Raw genomic sequence first — 24936 nt, 5'->3', positions numbered from 1 at the left:
AATATTGTCAGTTGGAAGTGAACAGTACATGTTGAAAAAGCTTTTGTCTGCAATCAAATTGGCACCGACTGAGAAAATCCAGATGATCTCCCAAAGGGGAGCCTGTGCAGCTGGGCTGTTCTTTGTAACAGTAGTATTTTGCTTTTAATTTAAACATGTTTTGTATTCTATCTGACATGCACACCTGTCAGTATTGTGGTCTTCCTGCTATGATAGAAATCTGAGTGGGGCCGTGTAGGACAATGTTGTGACCAAACTAGCATTGCTTAGAGTCCAGCTGCAAAACAGATGAGTTTGTCCTCGCCAGCTCTGGTAGAGAAGAGCTGTGAGTGCTGCCATTGTTTGTTTTGGAGTAAGGTCACCCAAGGATGAGAGTCCTCTCACCTCCACTCTCACCTTCATATAATTCCCCCCCTCCAAGCGTAGCTGATGACGTGATATTGGGATTTCTCTTTTTTCATTGGATTTCCTTCCAGTCTTGATACCATTTGGCCAGCTGTCAAATAATATCTACTACATCTGTGTCATAATGGTCCTCTGGTGTTAAGTGTAATCTTTCACAACTTGTTGTAAGTTAGCAGTGTAACAGGTAGTCGTGGACTTTTTCACCTGGGCACACTGTGGTCCCTGGTTCATAACTTGCTGAGTGGAGGAAATGTGTATCAAATGTGTTTCAAGGCCAGTTTCCTCCTTGAATTTTTTTTCCTGGTTTAATAGCTTGGTTTTTCATTAGTATACTTATGTTGATTATTTTTTAAAAAGCTGCTTTATAGGCATAATTAAAAGTAAAAGGAATATATAGTTTCTTGGAAGAAAGCCAGATTTTTTCGTTCTGTTCTGTGATTTAGCCAGAGTGAGAATCACAGTGACCCAAAACTCAAAATTAATCTCAGGAGCCTGATAATCTGATAGACAAGAATTTACTAAACTAAAAGTTTAGACAGATGTGATGAATTTAAGAGGAAGCACCACTGACCTGCTTCCACTCTCTTAGGCTTTCCAATTAAACAGGATGTAGAAACCAGACCTTGCAGAGGTCCTGGACCAGCAGGACTGAGGTTTTAAATGTCCCTTATCCTTTAAAAGATGTTTCTTTAAAGATTTTGCTTGAGTGCTAATTCTGGAACACTAATGTTGGAGTCTCCTATAGGGCTGTTATCTCTTTCTAACCTTTTAATTAACAAGCTAAATAGACAATTTTTGTGCTTTTGTGTTTAGAAGCTCCTTAATGAGGTTTGAATCCTCTGGCCAAGCTAAGTTAAGAGTTCAGATTTTGACACCAAGGAAGATGCCAGACTGCAGAAAGTGCACAGTGCACTTGCATTATAATGAGCAGAGCTGGAGAGAGACATTCATCAAGATAAAATATTAATGGAAAACAAAATAACCACAGCTAAATGCAGCTGTTGGGAGGAAAAACTTTGCCAGGGATGTGGCCAATCCTTTCATCATCAAATCCTGATCAACTTTCTGAAAAGGTTATAATGCCTTGAAATTACAAGAGAGCACCAGTCAAATATTAATCTCGTCTAAAACCAGTCAATTGTAATCTAAGAAAGAAATGTAAAAGAGGATTAAATCAAAGATGCAAGGGCCTTCATGTGGCCTTGAGTTGTTCTCTAATATGTTTTTGATATACTCCTGTTACTTCCACTTTTTTTTGCTCATCCAAATATTGAAGAGATTCTGTAATTTCTTTGCAATTTCCAGATGTCTGGAAAAGTGGTAACCCTTAAAACAAATCAAAAAAACCCCTGCCATCCTAGTTCAAGCAAGTGTATTTTGTTCCTAATATCACTACTTTGGACCAGTAACAGCTCAGAACACCTTCCTTTCCACTATTCCAGAGTAATGGCTGTTTCTGTCTGCTCTCTTTGTAGATGGAACCTCCTAGTCCCTACACCAGCTTGGAGACTCAGGTTAGTACTACCCCCCATCCCACTGCTTTCTTACAAGAGACACTCAAAGAGAGGGCTGGTCTGGTGCTGCCCTCCATATCTATGATGTTTAACCCTGCTGGTGTCCCTGGAGAAGGTGCAACTGTAGGAACTGTAGCCATAGCTCCTGACATGACTGACTGGGCAAGGAGAGAACCAGGCTCTCAACAGGAAACAGTAGATACAGCTGGACAACAACAGAATTGACTTGTATCAATCAGAAGAGAGGATGCAGCCCTTAAGGCAGTGTGAGCATCCTTTCATGGGATTCTCATTTCTTTTTGTATACTCCATTTCCTAGCTGTTTTTCTGATTCCTGCTGCTTGTGTGTTCCTCTCAAATACTGTTGTGCTGCTGATTTTTTTCTTTAGACATTACAATGAACAGTAATGAATCTGTGGAGCTGCCTGGCACTAGAAGGTCAAAGTGACAGAAGGGATTTTACAAAGTCACTGATGCTTTGATTTGTGTTTTCTAACAAGGCAGCATCATTGATTTCCATTCTCGCTGATCTTTGGGAGACAGCAAAGGCAATGGTACTTGCATACTGAAGATGAGTGTTTATTCAGAACACATTTCCAATGCCCCTTAGTGACTGCATAAATATTTCTACCTTTGTCTTCTGCTGGCCTTTCTCTGGGGAAGGCTTTTGGCTGTTTTGTTATTTGTTTCAACAAGCCTACTACATCTATTTTATGGACCTCACTTCGGAGCCAAGCCTTTGTGAGTCAAAACTGGCAAGGAAGGATCACACAAAGTTTGTTATACACAGTGGCACTATAAAATGGTATCAAAACACAGAGTGCATAATAAAGTACTGATCTGTGTATGATATAGAACTACAAATATACAGTAATAAGGAAGACCTTATTACTGACTTAAAATAGTGTAGGAACATGAGTTTGTGTCAGTGAAGGTACAAGGGGAGAATGCACAAGTGAGTATGAGCAAGAGAACTTCTCACTTGGAGGAGAGGGGAGTGAAGGAGATCATCAGCTCCAGCTGGTACAACGCTCCAGCTGCTGCACATTACGGCTGAGGTGATGCCTTCAGCCCCAGCATAGGAATTCCTTGCCCTGCCCTGCCAGTCTGCATCTTCCCTGACCTGCATGTCCTTCACTCTTCTGACCCATTACCTCCTTGCTAAAGCTGTCAGTGCCCCCAAAAGTTGCTGTGTTTTCAAGGGGCCTTAATATTTTTTAGGGTCAGGGAGGGCATAGGCACATTGTTTAATAAATAAGAAAGGTAGAAACTAAGGGTATGCTCTTAAATGTTGGTATGTCTTTCAGTGTTACTGAAAGCCACATCCACTTCTGAATCCGTTTTCTGTAGAAAGCTGATTACTTCTGAGGTTGCAATACATGAAGAGATCCAAACCCAACTTCTTATGGGCAATGCACTTGTGTCCCAAAGTGTCCTAGACTGGGAGCTCCTCAGATGTAGGAGCTGAGACCAGACAGGTATCCTGGAGAGCAGAGAGAAGAGCCTTTCTCTCTCTGAGAGGTGGAAGTAAATCTGGGTATCACAGCTGAAGTTCAGAGTGCAACTTTGCTTACTAGGAATATATTTCTCTTTACCTGAAGAGGTTAAAAGCATTCACGTTAACAGTGGAAAGTTGTTTTATATCCTGACTAAGAGGTTAGCAGTATGAACTGCAAGTGTCTCTGTTTTCTCTGCTGTGAAAAAGCACTTTGAGAAAAATAACATCAGCAGCTTTAACATTTTACAGACTTGAACAGGATGTTAACTCAGTTAGTAAAGAATCTCCAATTTTGCAGAAGTTTCCTGCATGCTTTATTCCCTTCCTTTTTATATGGGGACAGATGGGAGCAGAGGGTTGCACTGCATTCCTTTGAGTAGACTGGTGAGCAGCTTCTCTGCTTTGGTGGTTTGCTGCACAATCTTGGGATGAATCAGCTCATTTGGGAGTTTTCTCCACTGCCCTCTGGTTTCCTGTCTCGGCTTGGTTTGGTTGGTATTTTGAATGTTGACATTTCAAACCTGTGCTGTGCTCTGGAGGCCTTCTCATGAATTTTTCATATAATTTCCCCTCCTTTCTCTAGTCTTTCAATCAGCTGTACAGCTGTTGAAAATTTTACAGGTATGGCTTCTAAAGAGAGAATGGGTACTCTTCCAACCTGCTCAGCTTCAGCAGATCTCTTTGAACTCCCTTATGCAGATATATTTTGGTTTGTGTATAAATGAACAGAGGAAAGCATTGACTTGAGAGCTAAGCAAGTGTCCTCACTGATGTTTTTCCAAGGAAAAGACAATTTCTGAAAAAAAAAACCATTTAGCACAATTCCCTCATATTCTTCTTTCTCTTAGAGGCACATCAAAGTAGTTTGTTCAAATTAGACCTGCCAAATCACATTACTTGTGCTAATCAAGAAACAATATATTGGGGAACAGTCTGATTTATACCCACCTGTGTTGGGACAGTGTGTCAAAAGATGATACAGTCAGATAGTTCCTATTCTTCCTGTTCATTTCTTTTTTTTTCCAAGTCTGTTGCAAATGGTACTCATCTAGGGTGAAACCCAGAAACCTGGTCTTTACTGTACTGGAAAAAATATTTTGAAACAAACCTCCCATTTCCTATCTCTAAATCTCACTGTATGCTAATGCCAAAAACAGAGACCCCTGAGCAGCCTTGAGGTGTTGGATAAGGTCACGTCAGGATTCTTTTGGAGGGTTCAGGTGCCTGCACTGTCATGCAAAGAGAAGCTGAGCATACTCTGCAATGAAGAAAACAAAGAGAAAATGAAGGCTGTTTTCAGCAGTTGAGATGGTTGTACCTTACATCTGAAACAGCTGTGACTGTGTTTTGTGACTCCTTTTCTCATGATTTCAAAAGTTATCCCCATTAATGAGGTTGTGGCTGTCTCCCTTTCGCGTTTCCCGTCCTTCATTTTTTTCACAAAAATACCAGGAGCCAAAGGGAATGGCTTTGGCCCAGAGATAAATTTTGGCCTAGTTTTTCATTCCCTTGGACAAATGGAGTTTGTTATTGCCTTTGGGTTAGAGAGACCATTGTTGGTCTCCTTGTAGCTTTGAGACCATTAAAAGTTGTGTGACCGGATGCTACAGAGCCCTCTAAGGGTGCTGATGCAGCACCATGGAGTATTTCAGCTGGCAGAGGGAATGGGACTTTGTGTGGCAGGTGAGTGATGGGTGCAGCAATGGCAGTTCTTACCTCTGCCCTCACCTGTGGGAGGAAAACCTTGCCATGTGTTTTCCTTTGGCAGTGCTGTCCTCAGCACAGCTGAGCTCAATGCTTGCCCTGAGAGCCACTGTCTGAGGGATGCTGGGCTAAGCCTGCAGCAGGAAATGTGTGCCCTCGTGTCTCTGTGGTAAGTGCTTGGTTTTCCACTGCCTGGAGGTCAGCAGCATCTCTTGTAAGCTTATGGTAATAATAATAAAAAAAAATCCTATACATATGCATCCTATATTCTTCTTCATGGAATATAGGATACTAATTTTTTCCATGTTCCTAAAAGTCAAAACATTAATTAAAGAAAAAAAAAAGGCTTTATAAAGCTTTCTAACTTATGTAGGAAATAAAAAAATGCGCCTAGCTGTCAGCTCAGCTCACAGTGACCTGGATGCTGTGTAATAATTTAATTCCTTTCTCCTGTTCTTTGCAGGGCATTTGACATTTTCAGCATGTTTTCAATCTGCTTGGTGCTTTTAAAAGCTGTCCCAGGGACAGTGCTGAGAATGAAATTTCCTCTGTGGGAGCTGCAGCCTGGGCAAACTTCCCAGACCCAGCACATGGGGAAGGGAACTTGTGTGATGGACAGGGGGGTATTTTCAACTTGTACCTGAACTCTGCATCCAGAGCTCACTAAACATTCTTCCTCTCACTTAATTAGCCTGAACTACAGCTCCTGTTTTCTGGATGTCAGCTGTGGGTTGGGTTTTTTTTTTGTTCCCAGAAGTATTCCTGAGCTGTCCAGTGGGTTGTCTGTGCTTTCTTAATGCTCATTTGAGAAAATATTCTTGTCCTTTCCATAAACAGGCAGGTTTCTAATTGTCCCTAAGTCCATTCAAGCGTAATGAAGCTTCAGGGTGTTCTTAAGCAGTTATCTTTAATTATGAATATTTTTAACAGTGCACCTACCAAAACCTTATGCTCCCAAGCTGTGATCTTAAAAAGTTAGGGGAATTGTGATATTTCCCAGCAGTGCCCTTTTAATTTGCACAGCATTCAAAATGCTTACCAGCAATAGCTAAGTTTGCTGATGGAAATAAAATTTAGTTCTGTGTTTGCCTGGTTTTATTGTATAGGGCAAAATGGCAGAATAGATGTAAATTTATGTTAATTATAATCAATTGCCCTCAGAACCTAATGGTTCATTCTGCCCCTGTCCCTGCTGTACAGTAAAACTGTTCTCTGCACTTCAAATAACGTCACGGAACAGGAAAATTCTTGATTTTTCCATAATTGTGGTAATGGAGATAAGGGATAAAAGGTTTGTATTTGATAACATGAAGTCTGTCTGATTGCTTAAATAAAGCTCTAAATGCAGATCTGTTCTGATAACAAATAGACAACTGTACTGAGAAACAGAAATATTCAGAGACTAATTGAATCCATGGGTACCTATTGCCATTCTTTAAGTGAAATAAATCTAGAAGTTGTTCTGATAAATATATCTAGGAATAAAGAAGTACTTCATATCTCACCAATTGCAAATACAATATATGTTTGTGACAGTTGAGATACTGAAGTGAGGGGCTGTTAAGAATTTTACTGCTGTTTCCCTTCTCCTGTGAGTCACTTGCTGTCAGAACAGCAAGATAGGAGGAACTCACCTCTTATTTTCCAGTCAGTTGCTAGGTAGCTCCCCATTCATCACCTCCTAGGCTAACATTTCAGAGCATGCTTAATTACAAGCACCCACTTAAGTGCAGCTGACTTAAGGGATGCTTTTTCTTGAAGTCCCACTGTGTATCACACCTTCATTTCTTACCTATAATCAAATTTCCCTTACAATAGTTTAAAATATGTTTTTATCTCTGGAGCCCTTTTAGGTGCAGTGGACTGGATCGTCTCATGAGTAATTAATTCCCAGTGCCTCTCCTGAGTGAATTGGGGCAGTGGGGGTTTATCTTGGCTGAGGAGTATTAATGTGAGCAGTGAATAAAATGCAAGTTGACTTTCCAGTGTGACAGGTGTGTAGTTGTGGAAGGTTGTGCACAGGTAGGACAAAAAGCTACATGCAGGGTCTGGCGTTACCGTCTGTGAGGTGTTCTCTGTGCAGCATTTCTCAGAAGGTATCTGGGATCCTTTTCTCTTTAGGGTTGGTTTGAAATGTTACTGAAACGGGGGTCTGTTCCTGTTTTATTTAATTTTCTGTAACAACTACAGATAAGTACAACTGAAAAGGCTTTTTGATGCTGCTTCCCCACCACTACCACCACCCCTGCAATTTTTTCTTCCTCTGGTTTTGCTGGAATTAGACCTCAAAGGCATAGATAGCTTTTATATGGCAAAGTGATTTAAAGTGTTAACTCTATTTCTGGGATGGTGAAGCATAGCACCGAAAATAAAAATGCACAAAGAACTTCCTAAAACCAAATAGATAATAATTGGATAAATATAGATGTGCACAGCTGTGTTTTACATGCAGCATTTTCCAGATCTAGTTACAATAATTTTGTAGCCAGGGAAGCTTTGAAGTGGCTGTGTCCACTTTCATGTAACACACTGAGAATTGTGCCTGCTTTTGTAATTACCTACTCATTCCAGTTCTGGAGCCCACATTACAAGGAGAACCTACTTCTGAAACTTGTTCTCAATAGGCATAAGTAGGATGAATTATGCAGGAGATTTTGTCGCCTGCCTGGGCTGCCACACAGGTTGCACGTGCACTTTTTCACATTAACCATCCTCCTCCTCCAACTGCCTTGTTTTACAGACTTGTTGATGTACCTTTGTAGTCCCTGTAGTTCTGGCTCACTGTCAGAGTTCACTGCTATCGCTGGATGAGGAATTAACTGGGCTGTAGGCCGGCAATAAAAGCATATTAGTAGCTGGTAAATCCTATGGAGATATGGAGGTGACGTCTGTATTACATACTCCTGTGTTTTGTCTTCTCATTGGGAAAATGATCACAACTGGCTGGATTGCAGTGCTGAAGCCAAAGCAAAATTTAAAGGAAAAGACATAAGTGTTTAATTGTCTTGCCTTACAGCAGTGTTAGTTGCCACAGTTGATGGCAACACTGAGGCAGTGGGCAAGTGGTAGGTTGTCACTCCCAGGGCTGCTAGCTGGGCATTTGTGGAAGTGATGGAGTTTGTCTGAAAAGGCATTTCCATGGGTAATTAAAGAAGTAAGGTAATAATCTTGGGTTACTTGAAATGTTCCCTGTATTTCCTCTTCAGGAAAAAAAAAAGAAAATAGTGACTTGCTAGTGTGGACCCTTAATACTGGTGGGAACTGAGTGGCTCAGTCTCATTTCTGTGATGGAAAGGCTTGTGCAAGTCCATGCCAAACATCTCATGGAAATGAGATGTCCCATCTGCACCAGCTACTCCCCCTCCCCTTCAGCACATTTTTGTGGCATCCCAGTCATGATGCCAGTGAGAGCCCTGGCCATGAACCATTGCATACAGTCACATGGGCAGCCTTGCACTCCTCTATCAGTTATATTTCCAACCACAGCAAGCTGTGTGTTAGACAAGGTTATATAAGGAGTGTGAGTGTTTGGGAGCTGTGTCCAGTAATCGACAGAGCATCGAAATTTGAGCTTGCCTTACAAAGCTGTATAGCCAGAACCTGTATTACTGCCTAAGCTCAGTGTTTTGTGTGCATGTAGAGAGCTGTCAGGCTCAGAACAGGATTAGCAGAATCTGTCATGCAGCAAAAATACTGAGGTTGTGAGAGTTTTGAATCTCCCACCACTGCAGCCCTTGGGCAGAGCCACACTGTGCCCTCTCTGGCTGTTTGGCTTTTGCAGCCCATCACCCCGAAGCGTTGCTTATGTCCATTCTTGAAGCAAAACAAAACCAAAGAGAACACCCTGCCAAGGCTTGCTTCTTTCTGTGAAAGGTGTGGTGGGACTTTCTCTCCTGGGGAGTGCTTGCCTGAGAGGTGGGAGCCCCAGACAGACCTTCTCCTTAGGCTGGGACGGCACAACCCCTCTGTGGCCACATCCCAGAGTGCCCTGGCCACGCTGCCCTGTGCTGCCCACGCTGCCCTGTGCTGCCCAAGTGGGGCACTGAGGCTTTGGAGAGTGCAATCCCTGCTGTCCCTTGTGGGAGAGGTCAGTTCCTGCTTCTTGTTGCTGGACTGCTTCTCTACTTTATGTGTGCTGCTAAACTGGAGAAAAATCCCTTAAGACTCAAATCCAGATGAAAACAGTGGTTGTGGTGTTGGCTTCAGTGAGGTAGCAAGTGTCAGGTGCTGCTACTGGTAATGGGTTAATAATTTATGTGCATTACTGCAAAGCCGAGCTTGAAGTGGAGCTTCCAAGAAGGGTTGTGCTACGAGCAGGTTTGATGGGCTTCTGGCTCTACTTGGAAAGTCAGTTTTAAAACAATTGTAACCCTGAAATAGTTTTCTTCTTGCTGTTTATGTGTAATACAATTATTATACATATTATTCCATGACTTCACAGGAACCAAGAAAGAATTGCTGTTATTTCTTTGTTGGTGTGTCTTTTAGCATTTAATTGTACTTTACCCTACATAGTAAATGTTGCTTGTATTTGTAATTGCTTTTGACTGTCTTCTAATGTTTGAGTTTATGTACAGCAAACAAAATATTTTTAATAAATACTGATAATTAAGTCATGATATTAGAAGAGCAAACAGTGCCTGCAAAATGACACTAAGTTAATTATTTGCAAATTATCTAGATGCTAATTTGGTTGTGGCCTTCAACAGTGCTTGGTTTCTTACTGAGCAGGAAACATGCAATGTTTGACTCCTGCTTTCAGAACACCTTTCTGGCAGCTCAGCTTTGAACTTGTGTTGGCACTTTTATCACAGTGCTTGATAGCTGAACACAGTGTCTTACAAAGGTCAAAAAGTTAGTCTTGACTAATAGCTGGTTTGGGTTTTTTTTTAAGGGCAAAAAAGCGAAAGATAATTTAAATAACAAATCAATGAAGCTTTATCAGTTAGTGCCAGACCAGCCTCCCGGTGACCTTTCTCAAGGTGTGCTGCCTGTTCCTTTGCCTATGAGAACACAGAAATGTTGTGTAAATGGAGTTCATTGCCTTTTTATTTTAGACATCAAACTGATAGCTGATGTACTTTTCGCATTAATTCTTTTTTCACCTGTTGAATAGCTTTGTGTTCTTTATAGCCCAGCCTTTCAAAACTGACACAGACATTAAACTGTTGATGTTTTTATATCTTATCTTTATTCTGATGTGGAGCCTAAGTTAAAACACACACAGGTCTCTGCTCCAGACTTCTTGTGTCCCTTTCTGACTCTCCTGGTCATGTGTCAGTTTGGTAGCCTGGGACAGAAAGTGCTGGTGATGTTTCCAGTGCTGTTACTGTCGGTGATTTGGTGTTTGTGTGGAAGATTTAGCACACGTATAACCTGGCCATTCATACGGAATTTTTTATTTCAGCATGGTGGGGTTTATTTAAAAGGTACCTGACAGACATCAGGTTGTGCCATGCAGGAGGAGCTGCCCCAGTTGCATTTGAGGAGGGTTTTTCAGTGGGTGCAGGTTTTGCTGGGCAGAGCTTGTCTGCATTTCCTGCAGGAAGGCTGCAAATCCTGGCATGGCTCCAGCTTGCCTGAGGCAGACTGATGGGCTTGGAAAGTCCAAAAGCTTCAGAGAAGCTAAAACTCAAATGAAACTCTTGTTTGGGATCATACTCTGCAGTAGTGACCTTGAGGAGCTCTTCTACAGGAGATCTATATCAGTAGCCTGAATATTTGATGAAGCGCTGGCTCCCATCTCCATAGAAAGCAGAGATTTCTGGCACGTCTCTGTTTCTTGTGATGGCAGAAGGTGGAAGTCCAGGTCATGTCCATTGCCTGTAGGATGCCTCAAGTCACAACAAAACACTGAATAACTTCTGTGGAGTTAGTGGAGCCAGTGTGGTGCCTGTGAATCCGGGGGTGTGCAGATCTGACTCATGTTACAGACATTTATAGATTATGTCTGGATATATATATATATATCTCCAGTATATACTATATATAAATATATCTTAAATATAAATTTCCCACTGTTCTGGCTTGTACTAAACATAGATACTTTTTGTAAATTCCAATTCCAGCTTATAAGTAACAGTTTTTCCTTGTACATCATACACCACAATACGCAGAGGAGTTTGGAAGCTGTTCCTTTATTGTACAGTGAAAGAATTCAGTAAAGACCTGTTTTGATTTACTGTTACACAAAGTAGCAGTATCATGACTGATCCATGGGTCTGTGACTGTTACCTGAAAATTCACTCTGAAGGCCATGCTGTTAAAATACGAGAGCATCATTTCAAATTGCATTTACTCCAGAGTGGATTGGGAGGCTTTGGCATAGTGCCTAGTTTACACTAAGCCTGCCAGCAGAGGAAGTTAATCAAGAATTGTTGGTCCAAGGTGAATTCTTGCTCTGTTTTAGGTTAAATGACTTGCCACAGTAGACAGTCCTACATCTTGATCTAATCTGTTCAACTCCAGCATTAGGTTGTGTATTTTCAAAAGCGTAATTTCCTTGAAGACCCTCCCAAAACAGCCAGCTGAGCCTGTCTGCTCTGTCCAACACCGAATACCAGCTTAATTCAGAAAATGTCATTCATCCATTTGCTGTGCTGAAGTTGTTCTGCATCAGGGAACGTGAGCCTGAGGCTCCCCAGTGGAGAGGGGGCATTACAGTCAGTCAAGGACCAGTGGTATCCCAGCTGGCAATTTTCATTTTCCTTGGGATCATCAAATCCTCTCCTGACCAGCCCCCCACCATGACCTTAGCTGGTCATGAAAATACATTGTTAGTAAGCTGTGGAAGGTCATCCTGGGAAATTCAAACTGTAGAGGGTCAGCAGGGCTTGCCTGTCTGGCAGGGTGTGCTGCCAGCCAGGTGTACTGTCTGGCAAAGATGCTCTGCTCCCAAAGGAAAGTTTATTATTTCTCTAAGTGTTTACTGTTTCTCTAAGTGTCCCTGTTCCTCTTCAAATCTTCTTGCTCTCCCTTGTCACTCCCTGATGTAACTGTTCTAGCTCTGGCAGCACATACTTTCCCTCCTAGGTTTCATGTTCTTAATTAGGGTTTAACTTTTAGTTTGGTGCTTCCCATTATCTGAATGTTTTTCAAACTGAGATTTCTTGTGCTTAATATCTGTCTTCCCTCTGTGGCAGTTGATTTTGTTCCCTGTAAGGGAATATGCTGACTGAGGTAGAATACTTTCTTGATGTCCTTATTTCCATTATTGTCTGTCTTTGTGATATTGTATGTTTCTGAATAACTTAAGTATTTTGATGTCTGAAACAATACAGTGGAAGCTAAATTCTGTCAGTGCTATTTCCTTGGAAAATGCTGTGTTTTTCTCTCCAGATTCAAAATTATAGGACTTAGGCTGAAATTAGACTTGTAACTTGTCTTCCTAGTTATGAAACTCTTGTTTTCACTAGATGTTTTGAAATCTTGAGTAACTGTATGTTTCCACAAGGGAAAATAATTTTCAGAGCTGAGTAATAGCCCTTACTCAGTAAAACACAAGACTTGCAAGTTAGGCAATTGCATCAATGCAAATGCTTATATGCTTTGGATTGAAGATGCTGTTTAAGTGTTTCCCTGAGTCTGGCCCTTGATGCAAAAATATTTGCTTATAATTTCAAGTGAATTGGCTTTTGCTGTCTTAATAGGCTTTTTAATTATTTATTGGCAGTAGTGCTGAAAGGGAGTGAATTTCCAGGATGCGTGCACTTTTGAGTCAACACATGTGAACAACTGCATTTAAAATGCCTGCTCCAGCATTCAGTAGGGAAGAAGGATCCATTAGGCTGGTCACAATCACAGGAGTGCAAATGCTGTGAAAAGATACAGTGAAATTCCTAAAAATGCTGAAGGGTGTTTGCCAGAGTGCTTGAAGCAGTCCAGCTGTCTTTGCCTTTGAATGAGAGACCTGTAGTGCTGAGAAGGAAGAACTTTCCTTAGCTGTTACAGGTTTTAGAGATTTGAAAGTGGTGTTTCACTTCAAGACAGATCTTCTGATATTTTCATAAAGAGTGAGCAGACGATACTCCTTAAGCACAGTGCTGTGTTATGCATGTATGTACCCAGAGAAGTCCTAGAGGTTCAGGCCTTCTCCCTGTTCAGGCATTCACTCCTGTGGAGCAGGAGTGAATAATGGCAGTCAGCAGGTAACACAAATTTCAGAGGTCTTTTCTTTATGAGTTTTTGAAGCATAGTGGAAATTCATCCTGTTGACAGAGAGGAGTCGCGTGTGTGCTGCAAACCCCTGGTCTTAAACATCCATATACTCCCCCACAGAAATTTGTTGTTAAAAAAAGGAAAGGTTAGAGCAGGAATTTTCTTTTCTCAGTCTCTTAGTTATATTTTTTTTTTTGCCATAAACCTCAACTGTGCAATAGCAAAGATTAAATATCTGCTCAAAGCACCAGTCTGCTTCAGCCTGAGCAATGGCAGAAATGCTCATTTCACTCCAGCCCAGGCTGGGCAGTAGAACACAAGTGGTGGGTGGTACCTCTGTAAGTGGAAGTGCCAGGTACTCTGACCAATAGCCAGAGGCAAAGTCTTACATTACAGTTTTAATTAAAGCATCTCAGGGAATATGCATCTTCTGAACATTAAAACACCCAGCAGGAACTCTGAGTCAGAGCCAAAGGATAATAAGAATTAAACCACATTTTACCCATGTGCATTGCAAGGATTTATATTCTTTGCTGGCACTGAATAATGCATTACTGTGGTGCCATAACTGGTGTTACATATGACCTTATAAAATGTTGTGATCCACTCAAGCATTTATTATTAAGTAAAAAACCAAGGTATTTTTTTTCCAACTGTCCTGCTTTCATAGTTTTTCCAAGTTTAAAATTGGTTTTGGAACATAGCCTGGAAAGAACAGTTACACTAGCATCATTATTTTTAGGCAAATTTGCATAGCTTGCCTTTACACAGTTATATAAAGACATAATGGTACTAGATGTAGAAGGATAACTGTGAAGTGCTTTGCTTTTCTTTGCCAAAATTTCATTTAAGCATGAGATATCATCTCAGGGATTGAGAACAAACTTGTAATTTCAGAGAAAAATATGAAAACTGTTTTTCCAGTGTAAACTTCTGTTATGTGTTACCAGAGACTAACAAAAGTATTAAGAAACAACAAATAGCTTAAAATAAAGAATAACTTGGGTCCCTGTGATAAAGCATGTGTGCATCTAAGCAAAAAAGTGGGCAGAAAGGAATCAGCACAGTCATTATCAGTCACTATTTGATCAGATGGAAGAGAAACCTTCAAGATCACTCTGTGAGTCTCCATCAGGGCCACTAATTTTGTTTATTTGCCTTTTTGGTTCCCTTCTGTTGCTGGTATTTGACAGCCACTTCTCCTTGCAGCCTTTTCTAAAGCCAATGTCTGCTTCTTTTACTGATTGCTGCTGTTGATTTCTAGGCAGTGCAGGGTGCTAAAATTATTTCTGAAGTTTGTCTTAGGTAAATGAGATTAATGAAGTGGAAGTAAATGCAAAGAATGGCTCCGTCTGAGGTGATGAATAGAATAAAAGGTGGCAGTTCAGGCTGACTCTGGGTGAAATAGATGGTGAACCCTCAGCTGAGTCCTCTGAGTTCTCCAGGGTTTAGGGTCTGAGAATCCTCTGCAAGCTTTGAAAATTTCACCAAATTCATACACGAGGGTGAGGTAGGGCTGTGGTTGTTCAACCATGTGCCCCTGCAGGGAGAACTGACACTTGGATAACTGAGCTGTCCTGGCAGGGGATGTACAGCTGCACTGTCCTGGGCCAGTTCCCTGCTGGCAGAGGGCAAGGAGGGCTCTCAGGAGATGCTCCCCACCTCTCACTGCCCTGGTGTTTTCATAACAAAATCCAGCACCTCTTTGTAACACTTATGTGCCCAGGCTGGTTGTCTCTTGAGCACCTGAGTGTTTCCTGTGTGGTATGACTATGCTAACAGAGCTTTTTCCACAAGGACCTTTATTATAATTTTACTTCCAATTAATATTGAGCCAGCCTTCTAAGCTGTTCCTATGTCATGTGTCTAAAGCAGGACTGCTGTGTGATCTGTACACCTCATATAGGTAGAAAGTATGTGTATTTCCCCTTTTGGTCTTTCTAATGATTTTTTTCTAGCAGATTTTCAGTCCTGTAGACCAAACTTTCAAATGTTTACCAAAAGCAAAAAGGCTCAGAAAAATTCCCCTTTGTTATATGCCTTCCTCTGCATCAGCTGGCATCAGCACCCTTAAGCACATTTCTTTAATGTATTGAAGTTTTATTTAATATTAATATTTAAGTATTGCTGGTGCCAAGTGCAGCCTCCTTGTTTGTTACTATTATTATTTGTTGTTGTTAAATATATTTACTTAATATACAAAGCTTAAAAATAGTTTTGCTTCTGAAGGAATGTGGTGCTCTTGCTGGTTTACAGTCTTAGTGTAGCTCTGCTGTACCAGTATCAAATTCGTATGAGGTATCCCCAGTTATGATCAGTGAAAATGAGTTTATACTGATGGTTCTCCACACAGCTGCATACATACAAAATATCTTGGCATTGGTTAAAAAATTCTAACAACATTCCCTTGTTATTTAAAAAAGCATTAACTACTTGTCCAGAGAGCACAGTAACAATCTTCAGGCAGATTTCTAAACACCCAAACGAGCTTAAGGCAAGTAATTTGGTATTTCTGCATCACACTTCGTGTCTTATTCTTGGGGTTTGTTTGTGTTCTTACTGTTCTTGTGTGACTCAGAGGTACACAAACAAATGCTAGCCAAGAGTAAACGTTATTATTTTTATTATCATCATTTTAAAGTTAAGCTGTGTAAGTCTGTCTGGGTAACTGCACTTTGACCCTGAGCCATGCTGTGATCTGAGCAGGAGAAAGGGATGCACTGACTGCCCTTCTCTCACTGCTGTCTAACAGTGGACAGAGTACCAAATAATCTTGGACAAGGCTTAATTCTGCTTACATTTCTGCCCTGCCTGGGCATCTGGACGTTTGTCTTGAGCTTCTGACTGTCAGAAACAGCTGCTCTTCAGCGACTCTTCTGCTCTCCAGAGTCTTGCTGGGAGGGGTTTGAGCCTAGTCCTGTTCTTCAGTAGTGACCTGAGATGTCATGAGGTGCAATTAGGTGGAAATTAGGTTTTCCACGGGGGTCTTCCAAAGTTTTATGCTGGTGTTTAAGTCTGAGCTCAGTTGCTTCTAGTGTGACATTTTGAACAACGATGCCGTTGGAAGGGACACAGATGATTGGAGTGGCACAGCAGGCACCAGTAACTCGTGTCCCACACTCATGCAAGAGGCAGTAAGCTGTGAAGCAACTGCAGAAGACCGTATATCCAGCTTCAGCTAAATAATTTGCTGTGTGCTGTTTCTCTGTTTATGATTCAGTTTTAAAGACCCTTTTAAGTGAAATTGGATACACTACAAAGTGTTGGTTTCATGTGTTTTATTTGCAGTTTAATCAGCGTGATCCAGCTGCCAGTGCAGGGGAAACCAGAGCTCGATTTTTAATTATCCCTGCTTTGCCTGAGTTAGGAATTCCCAGTAGTGCTGTCTGAGAAAAGATGCCAAAAACCGCATTGTTCTTTAATTAGCTGTTGTAATTGTTTCAGTCTAATCTCCATGATTAGCAGCAGCATTAAATACAGCAGTAAGAATAGGCCTGCCCTCTTTGTGCTGCCCTAGTAAACACAATATTCTTACTTCTGGTAAGGGACATAATATAAAATCAATTAGAAGCCAACTAGTCTTGATTGGAAAATGATAAAGAGCAGTTACCATGAAGTGTAGATTGCTTTGTAAAGTTGGTTTATAACCATGCTTCTGGGATGGCTTTACTGCCCAGTTTTGGGGAAAGCACCAGAATAACAATCTCCGTTGCAGAGAAGCCTTTGGGGATCTTGCAGAGGCTCCATCCTGTGTGAAGGTCTAATAAAAGCTTCAAAATGATCTTTGCTGTCCAAAATTTAGTGCCTCTCCAGTTTTAAGGAAGGGGTCACTTTTACCTCCATACAAAACAGTTGCTTGGTCAAATATGGGCCATTGCAGAATATTCCCAGAAGAGGCATTTTTTTATTCTAAGTTTACAAGTGAGTTTTATTCTGAGGCTCAAAGCTGCTCTGCAGTGGTGCATCTCTAGAGGGGAATTCTGCTTTGCAGAGAACATTTCTGCACAAGGATATGTGTTACATCTGTTTCAGAATGGATTATGATATATAGATGTGTAAAGATACAGGAAAAGTACTTAATGAAATAGAAGTACAACTCCCATGCCTGCTTTGATATACCAGCTAAGGTACCAATTATTACCTTTAAGTCCATAAATACCTTTGTAAATTTGTCTTTAAGTATCAATGCGTGTGGGAAAAATAGGAATAATGCTCTTAGAAAATGCAGATTTAGGTTAGATCATGCAGTTTAAAGTGAGCATTTGTGAGTGTAAAATGAACACTGCTAGAGAAAAGACATTTCTGTAGTAATGGTTGTAGTCACAGACTGTGGAAATAATATTTTGGGCTGGTGCTATGTTGTTGTAAAGTAATTGATTCAACTTTTTATGTCTTTTGCTGACATCTGTCAGACCTGCTGTGATCAAGTGTCACCAGCAGAATTGGCAGCACATGTTCAGGGTTTGTATGTCAGAGTGCAGGTGTGGCACAGGACTGGGAAATGCTTCCTCTGGGCACACACCCAGGAATGCTCCAGGGCTTGAAGACTTTGTTCTTGCACATGAAGTAAGGTGATGTTACCCTCATTAGGAGAGTTGAGAAAGCAGGTTTTGTTGCACCTGAACTTGTATTTCCTGGGTCTAAACCCAGTGCTTGGGACAAAAAAAATTAAAGTCAATCCAACTAAACTGGCAGAAAAGCAACTGTAAATTCCGGGTGAGCTAATGAAAGAGCAAAAGTGAGCTTACATCTGTATCAGATTACTCTGTGTGTATCAAAATTACTTGGCAAGTCTATAAGATTATCATTTTATTGGCAATGAAACTGAAAGAAATTGCACAGTTCCTTTATTCAATCCTTTTAAGTTACCTGAGGTGTTCTCCCTCCTTTTTAGAAGGGTCAGATTAATACCTCTGATGCCTTGTTTTAATAGCATTGCAAAAGAGTTTGTTTTGGTTTACAACATAAATCCAGTTCAGTTAAACGACTAAAAAACATCAGGCATTTGTATTTGTCCAATGAGAAATAAACTCAGCTGAAGTCTAAATGTGTTTATTAGATTATTCCATTTTAAGATACACTGTTTGAATGACAAAAGCTACCTACACACTCATTCGAGTCCTCTGTTATTGTGGAAGTCGCTGTGCAAGTGCTTAATGTTGTGAAGCTGGATATTGCTGAAATCAGAAACTGCCCTCAGCAAAGCACTGCTTAATGAGGTTTGGCTTTATACAATTCTCTTATTCTTTCTGCCTATAATATACATATGGAAGGAGAGAAGAAAGATGCCATTTTTTCTCATCAGCTTATCTATAATTTTCCAGTTCATAGACCTGATTAAAAGTAGTAAGAGGAAATAACCATATGTGATCCCAGTGACCTTAAAAACACGTGTAACCACATTTGCTTTATCAAAAGCAGCACTTGATAGATTCAATTTACTGATAATTTCACTCTTTGCTCTGCAGCAACAGTATTAAAACTGATCTGTTGAGGTAGGTCTTTACCTGGGAAGGCCTGAAAGCTAAATACTGCACTGTTGTGACACAATCTTCCCATTCCATTTATCATCCAGGGGTTCTTGTATTTTCTTTTCATGGCAGTGTAAAACCTCAGTGTATTTAGGACAGAGAATTTTAGGCAGAGAATTTGAAGGTACAGAGGACACAGCAGCATCAGAGTTTTACACTAGTCTTTTCACCTTAGAGGGAGACAATATACTCTTCTCATGACAGAAGCTACTGTTATTCCTTCTAAAGAGGAAAGATTTTTAACTGTCATGGCTTTTGGTACACTTCACAGAATTTCTTTTATAAACCAACTCCTGGAATTTCTGGTGGGAATGAATAGAGAGCACCAGAGCACCATTGTTCAGTTAAGGGATTGTTAGCTTTTATAAATACTTAACCTATCAGACATAGATACATTCTGTAGTAGCATAAATGATGTTATTGTTGTAAAATGTACATTCATTCTGTACATTTATATTCTTCAGAGTACTGCTAGAAACTGAAGCCAAAGTTTCCCTAAAAAAAGTAACTGGAAGAGGCCAGCAGGCAGGTTTGCTTCTGGCGAGAAGGCCTGTGCTCAGTGGGTTTGAGGAATTCCAGAGGTTTGGGGCAGCAGGAGGCAAATGCTGCTACATGTCCCTTCTGACAGTAAGTGCTCTCTGGCATTTGTCTGACCCCCAGAGAGACACCTTGGAAATTACCTTGGAGTGGTGGACTGATACTACCTGTAGATTTTAAGTATGTACAATGTGAAGTTTAGGTCATTCTAATCTCTCTGTCTCGCCAGCAGTGCATATAAACAGCTGGATTGTAAAACATGCTTTATGGTTGGTGAAAATTCACCTGTAATGTCATTGCACTTCTATAATCCTGTCTTGTGTTACTAAACATGAATTGAAATAAATAACTGATTGCATAAATGCTGCAGAGGTCCTCCTGCTGCTGTCAGCCATGGCTGATCCATTTTTGGGCCAAGGCAGGGGGGTACCATCCCTGCAGCAGGTCCAGCAGCCTTGGCAGCTGCATGTGTGGAAATTCTCATTGCCTAATCTTGCATCTAGAAACAAGCAATGTGCAGTAATTGGCTGCCTAAACTTTTTGCAACTGTTATTTTTTAAATTTTTAGCAACAAAGAATATGAAACTTTCTGTACTTTGCTTCTTGGGTTGCAGTGCAATTATACCACTAATGTGCTCATTATAATTTGTCTCCAGTAATCCTTAGGGAATCCAGAGAGCTGCTTCCAATAGACTAAGTTCAGGCTGTACCAGCTATGTCAACTAGCAGAACTTCTCTTTAGAGATAAAACTGCATTAGAATCAGAGTACATTTATTTTGAATCTCAGACATGCACATCTAGCTGTGGGACATCCTGTGGAGCTGGTTAAAAAGGTAATATTCTGTTTTCCGTTTAAACAGGCATCACTTTGCTCGTTGTTTAGTTGTGGGCTGCCATGAGCTGAGGGTGTGGAAGAGATGATTTCATCAGCCTCAGAGCCAGGTCCTTTCTCAGCCAGGGCACACCCCACCTCTTCCAGTACAGAGAACTCCTGCAGCTATGAAACGCACAAGAGTCTTCCCAGATAAATAGAATTTGGCCTTAAATCTGTGGGATTCTTGATTAGTGATCTCTAATGTTTTGTTTCGTAAAGTACCGCAAAAAGTTTGGCGTATGTGCCTGAGAAAAGCCACCACCTTTAGAACAAACATGTGATCCAAAGTGACCGAGGCCCTTGAGGCTCCCAGGTAGTGCCATTGCCACGTGAAGAGGAGCAAGGGCCTGTCAGGCCACTCGGCAGGACCAGGAAAATTTTGACTTTCTTCTTTTTTTTTCCACCATTGCTGCTCGTAAAACAGTTGAATGAAATAAAAGGAAATCAACTGACTCCATCCAAGTGTTTTTCTGGTTTTAACTCAATTCTTTACCGAGCAGTAGAACTTCTTTGATTTACCAACTGAAGATCTGCCCTGACAGAGGAGGCTTTGTTAGGGGGGGGTGTTGACTTTTTTTTTTTTTTTTTTTGCTTGGTCCATGTGTGTGGTGTTTTTCTGTAGTTTTTTTTATTTTCTAAACATAACTGCTGAACTGTTGCTTGAATTTCTGAATTATTGCAGGAGCAACCAAGGAATGTTGAACGCTTCTATGGAAAGCAGCGAACAAGCTACATTTTAGAGAATTACGTTGAGAATTCCCCTGAAAGGGTTCATGGAGAGGTTTTCCTGCAGCTACAGGGGACTGTAACAAAACTGGTGATTCTGAGACCCGAGCTGGCTCCTTGGGGCTGGCCTGGTGTTTTGGGCTCGTTCCGCTCTCATCAAGGCTCCGTCAGAGCGGAGCTGCTGAGCCGGCGGCAAAGCCGGGCGCTTCCTGCGGCTGCAGCCGGGCTCTGCCCTCCACGAGCCATGACTGGGCACTGAAAGCACCTCTGTGCTCCCACACAGGCCCTTTTTGTCTAGAGACCATCCCGAGACACCCAGGGCTTGCTCAGGGACCGCTTCTCAAGGCTACGTGGGGAGGATAGCGATTTCACCACGGGCTGCAGCTGTGGACAGGGTGCTCTTTCAGCAGCTGCGTGACAGTCACGTTATTCTTGCAGAAAAAAAACCAGGACCCTGAACAAAATCTCCAAGGTAGATCTGTGAAAGAATTCCTCTTCTGTACTAAAAGTAAATAAAAAAATTAGCAGTGAGCATAGTTTTTCAGTTGAGTCAAAACGTATATGGTACCAAAGGAAACCTTTTTGGTGTCTGGTTTGCCACTAATAGCAAGAGATGTTTCTTTTAACTCTGAACACGTTTGCATTGATCTGTTCTGTGTTTGTTCTTCAGCCACTTAATGGCATCCCAAATCTTAAAATCCTGATTGCCCTCTTGCCTCCTTTGCCATCACGTCATGGTGGTTACAGTTTTGCCTGTCTCAGGTCACAGTTTCAGGTCTGTCTCTGCTCAAAATGTCAACTGCAAAGAATTTTAAAACAAATGAGAAAGAAAGGGTGAGGTAAAATTGGTTAACTGGGGGATAAAACAATGAGTTTGTACTTTATAGCCTGCATGGCCTCAGTATGAAAGTTAAGATCTTTAACTAGGGTTATAAACCTGTCAGTAGTTGGCATATTATCCATTGGATGTATCACTTCAGAGTGTTTTTTCTGGCCTTCTGGTAAGGGTGAAAGGCAAGTACAGAAAATCCCAGACCTTTAGGAAAAAAAGATGATCTTCATTTTCCCGATCATCTCTATTTCACATACAACAAGGTGGGAAGAAAAGATTTTTTTCTTTGTTTTTTAATTACAGTTGTATTGATATCTTCCTGCTAATCATAGTGGGGTTTTTTTAAAAAATATTACCTGTTTCTCATTTATCTTGTTGTTTGAAAATTAAATTAGCTGCAGAAAAATCATCTAAGAGTCTTTATAGCTTGTGTACAAGCTGTAGGTTTGCTCAGGATCTAGGATATGGGCAGAGCCTGTGGAAGTGTGCTGGTGCTGAGCCCCCGGGTTGTGTCTGGCTCTTGGGATCCTCTGGCACCTCAGAAAGGTGGCTTTTTGGCTATTGCTCTCTGGAGGCTGTTAAGAGTACCAGTAGCACCTGAGTATAATTTTGCTTAGTCAAAGGTACTAACCAGGAGACAGAGCACATGAGCAACATTTTCTCCTCCAGGTTTTCCTGCATCCCTCCTAGTTAAGGGATAATTTGCAGTGATGTGCTACATATATCTCCTCCCTATTTTGCAGGTAACTTCATAGCCTTGACTATCATACTTTGTGCATATATTTATGTAAGTAAATAAGATAAAGAGTGTTTAGGGGGTACATCTCTCACAGACTAACTATTAAAACTTCACTATGCATTAGGATCTGCTTGGGTCCTTGATTTGTTAAATTCTTTTTCTACATTAGGAAACTTTTTCATGTGGAAGTCCCTGTGTGGAGGTAAAAAGCATTCTTGTAACAACTGATTTGTTAAAAACCCAGGACCTGCAAAACAAAATATTGCCATTCATTAGCTCTAAGTGAACCCTTATGCTCCTTCAAAGGGCAGCAGGAATTCAGAGCCATGTGTATAGACCATTTTACAACTTGTCTCAGTTATCTCCCAATTTGTGTTATTCTTCTTGCATAGCAAACTACACATTTTAAATGATTCACATTCCCATCATTTCCAAAAGAAAAATCTAAACAAAGAAAAATAATTTCCCAACTGACTCAGTCTCACTGTGTATTGCCATACAGTTGGGTTTTCCAGGGCGGCAGACTGCTGTGTTCCCAGCTAGTTCATGCCAGGAGTTTCATTGGCTTGTAACGCCAGGTCATTCAATATGAAGCTTTGAAAGCCTAGGGAGATTTCAGTGGGAAACTTAAGATAGCTACAAAGAGATACTTCCTCAAAGAAAACAACCCAAAAACTTTCAAGAGTCAGTGTCCAGTTGTCAGCAATGATCTGGTGTGTCCTCAGAGGCCTCTGTGCAGAGCTGTCCTGCGTGGGGGGACATGCACCCTGTGGGAGGCATTTCCTGCCCCAAAGAGCTTATAAGACTTCAGGAGAAGGGTTATGGTTGGAGATAGGAATTGCAAAGTTCCTGTCCATATGGTTTTTGTAATACCTACTAGGAGCTTATCAGGTGAAGATGATAATCTTAATGAGGTAAACCACCTGATTTTGATGCTATTTTCTATTTAACCCATCTTAACAACGTGGGGAAAATACCATGAGTTCCCTGTGGGAAATATGGCATTGCATATTTTCTGTTTGTGTTCCAGAAAGGTGCAACTACTGAAACGTGCAGTTTGTTTGGGAGACCCCTGGGTGGGCTCCTGCCACGGCTGGGGGGGCCAGCAGGGTGTGGCAGTGGCTGCTGTGTTCCCCACTGCTTGCAGGCTGGATAAATGGCAAAAGCAGTGAGCAGACCTGGTGTGCAGGTGGGTTGAGCTGAGGAAGGACTGACTGTGAAGGGAAGAGCAGTTGAGAGGGACAGTGGGCAGCAATCCCCAGGCTTAGCTCGGGTGGGCAGAGGCCGTGCAGGCTGTGTCAGTGGCTGGACTGCCTGGTTGTAATAATATGTATATATTACATGATGTCTGTAGACACCATCTCCACAGTTGCTAAGCTGAACAGTGAGTGGATTTTTTCCCATTTGTTGTCTGCATAACTTTCCTGTGTGTGCTGTGACAGTTGCAGCTTCCTGATCTCCAGCACCCCGTGGAGCCAGGCAATGCTGGCAGCTGGCTTCTGGAACAGTCTGCAGTGCAGTGGGACAGTTGTCCTTTATTTGATGTCAGTTGTCTGTAGTGACTTCGGATTCATCTGAAATTGTCTTCTTGAGATCCTGACATAGAGAAAAGCACATGATCTCCCTGTTTTCCTTTTTTTTCCCTCATATGTTTCTACCTTCTGTCACTTTATGGGTGGTTTATTTCTTTCTTCAGATGTCACTGAGCAACAGCCCAGACCACAACAACTCAATGATGGCCACGAACTATTGAAAAGCTGCTTGGTCACGATTTGTATGTCGTTGAGTAACCAGTGTGGTTCACTTGACAAATAATTCATTGCTGCAGATGAACAATCAGGATAGCAGAGGGGCTGCTTGCTGCTGCTCAGTAGTTTCTAAATTAATGGTGTCATCTGAGTACAGCAGTTGCATCTCTTATTTTAGCAACATACATTTGCTTTACTGGTGGCTAAAATCAGCTGTGGACCATATGGGTAGCTTATAAGCTCTTTTGGATTTGCTAAAGTATTGCTTAATGATCGTGCTCTCAACTGTCTGGCATCACAGTGTCTATTATTCGACCTATAAAATCAGTGAAACACAAACTGTCAGCTGCCAGAACTCTGTCAGAAAGACTTCATGACTTATCTAAATTTAATGTTGGCACACATTCTCATTTTTCATTATATGGACTTTGTGAGCTGGTTGTGAAGCCTCCCTTATGTAAAATGAACTGTCAGCCCAAATAAGATTTTGTTTAGATTTTTTAGAAAGAGAATGTTGGTTAAATGAGTCCTGTTTTGATATTTATGTAGGATGTCTTAATTGCGAAGTCTTCTGCCCACAGCTTTCCAAACTAGTTCAGGAAGATACTTTGTTTTATTTTTTTGGAGGGAATTACTTATTAGTTGTGCTGATATTGAAATGTCCAGTATT

At 41.2% G+C, this 24936-nt stretch overlaps 1 protein-coding gene across 1 annotated transcript in view; it reads left to right on the top strand.

Annotated features, from left to right (window-relative positions):
* The first annotated feature begins 1884 nt into the window (after window positions 1–1884).
* The window catches only part of XYLT1 (xylosyltransferase 1), a 140839-nt gene continuing 117787 nt past the window's right edge, over window positions 1885–24936 (top strand). Inside the window, exon 1 of the mRNA XM_017813615.1 lies at window positions 1885–1919. The gene's annotated coding sequence lies outside the window, so the exon portion shown is untranslated. The remainder of the gene's footprint in view (window positions 1920–24936) is intronic.

The sequence above is a fragment of the Lepidothrix coronata genome, unplaced genomic scaffold (assembly GCF_001604755.1).
Source record: "Lepidothrix coronata isolate B3197 unplaced genomic scaffold, Lepidothrix_coronata-1.0 Scaffold41, whole genome shotgun sequence".
Classification (NCBI taxonomy): Eukaryota; Metazoa; Chordata; class Aves; order Passeriformes; family Pipridae; genus Lepidothrix; species Lepidothrix coronata.
Note: the sequence above shows the minus strand (reverse complement) of the source record. Positions and strands in the feature narration are given on the sequence as shown.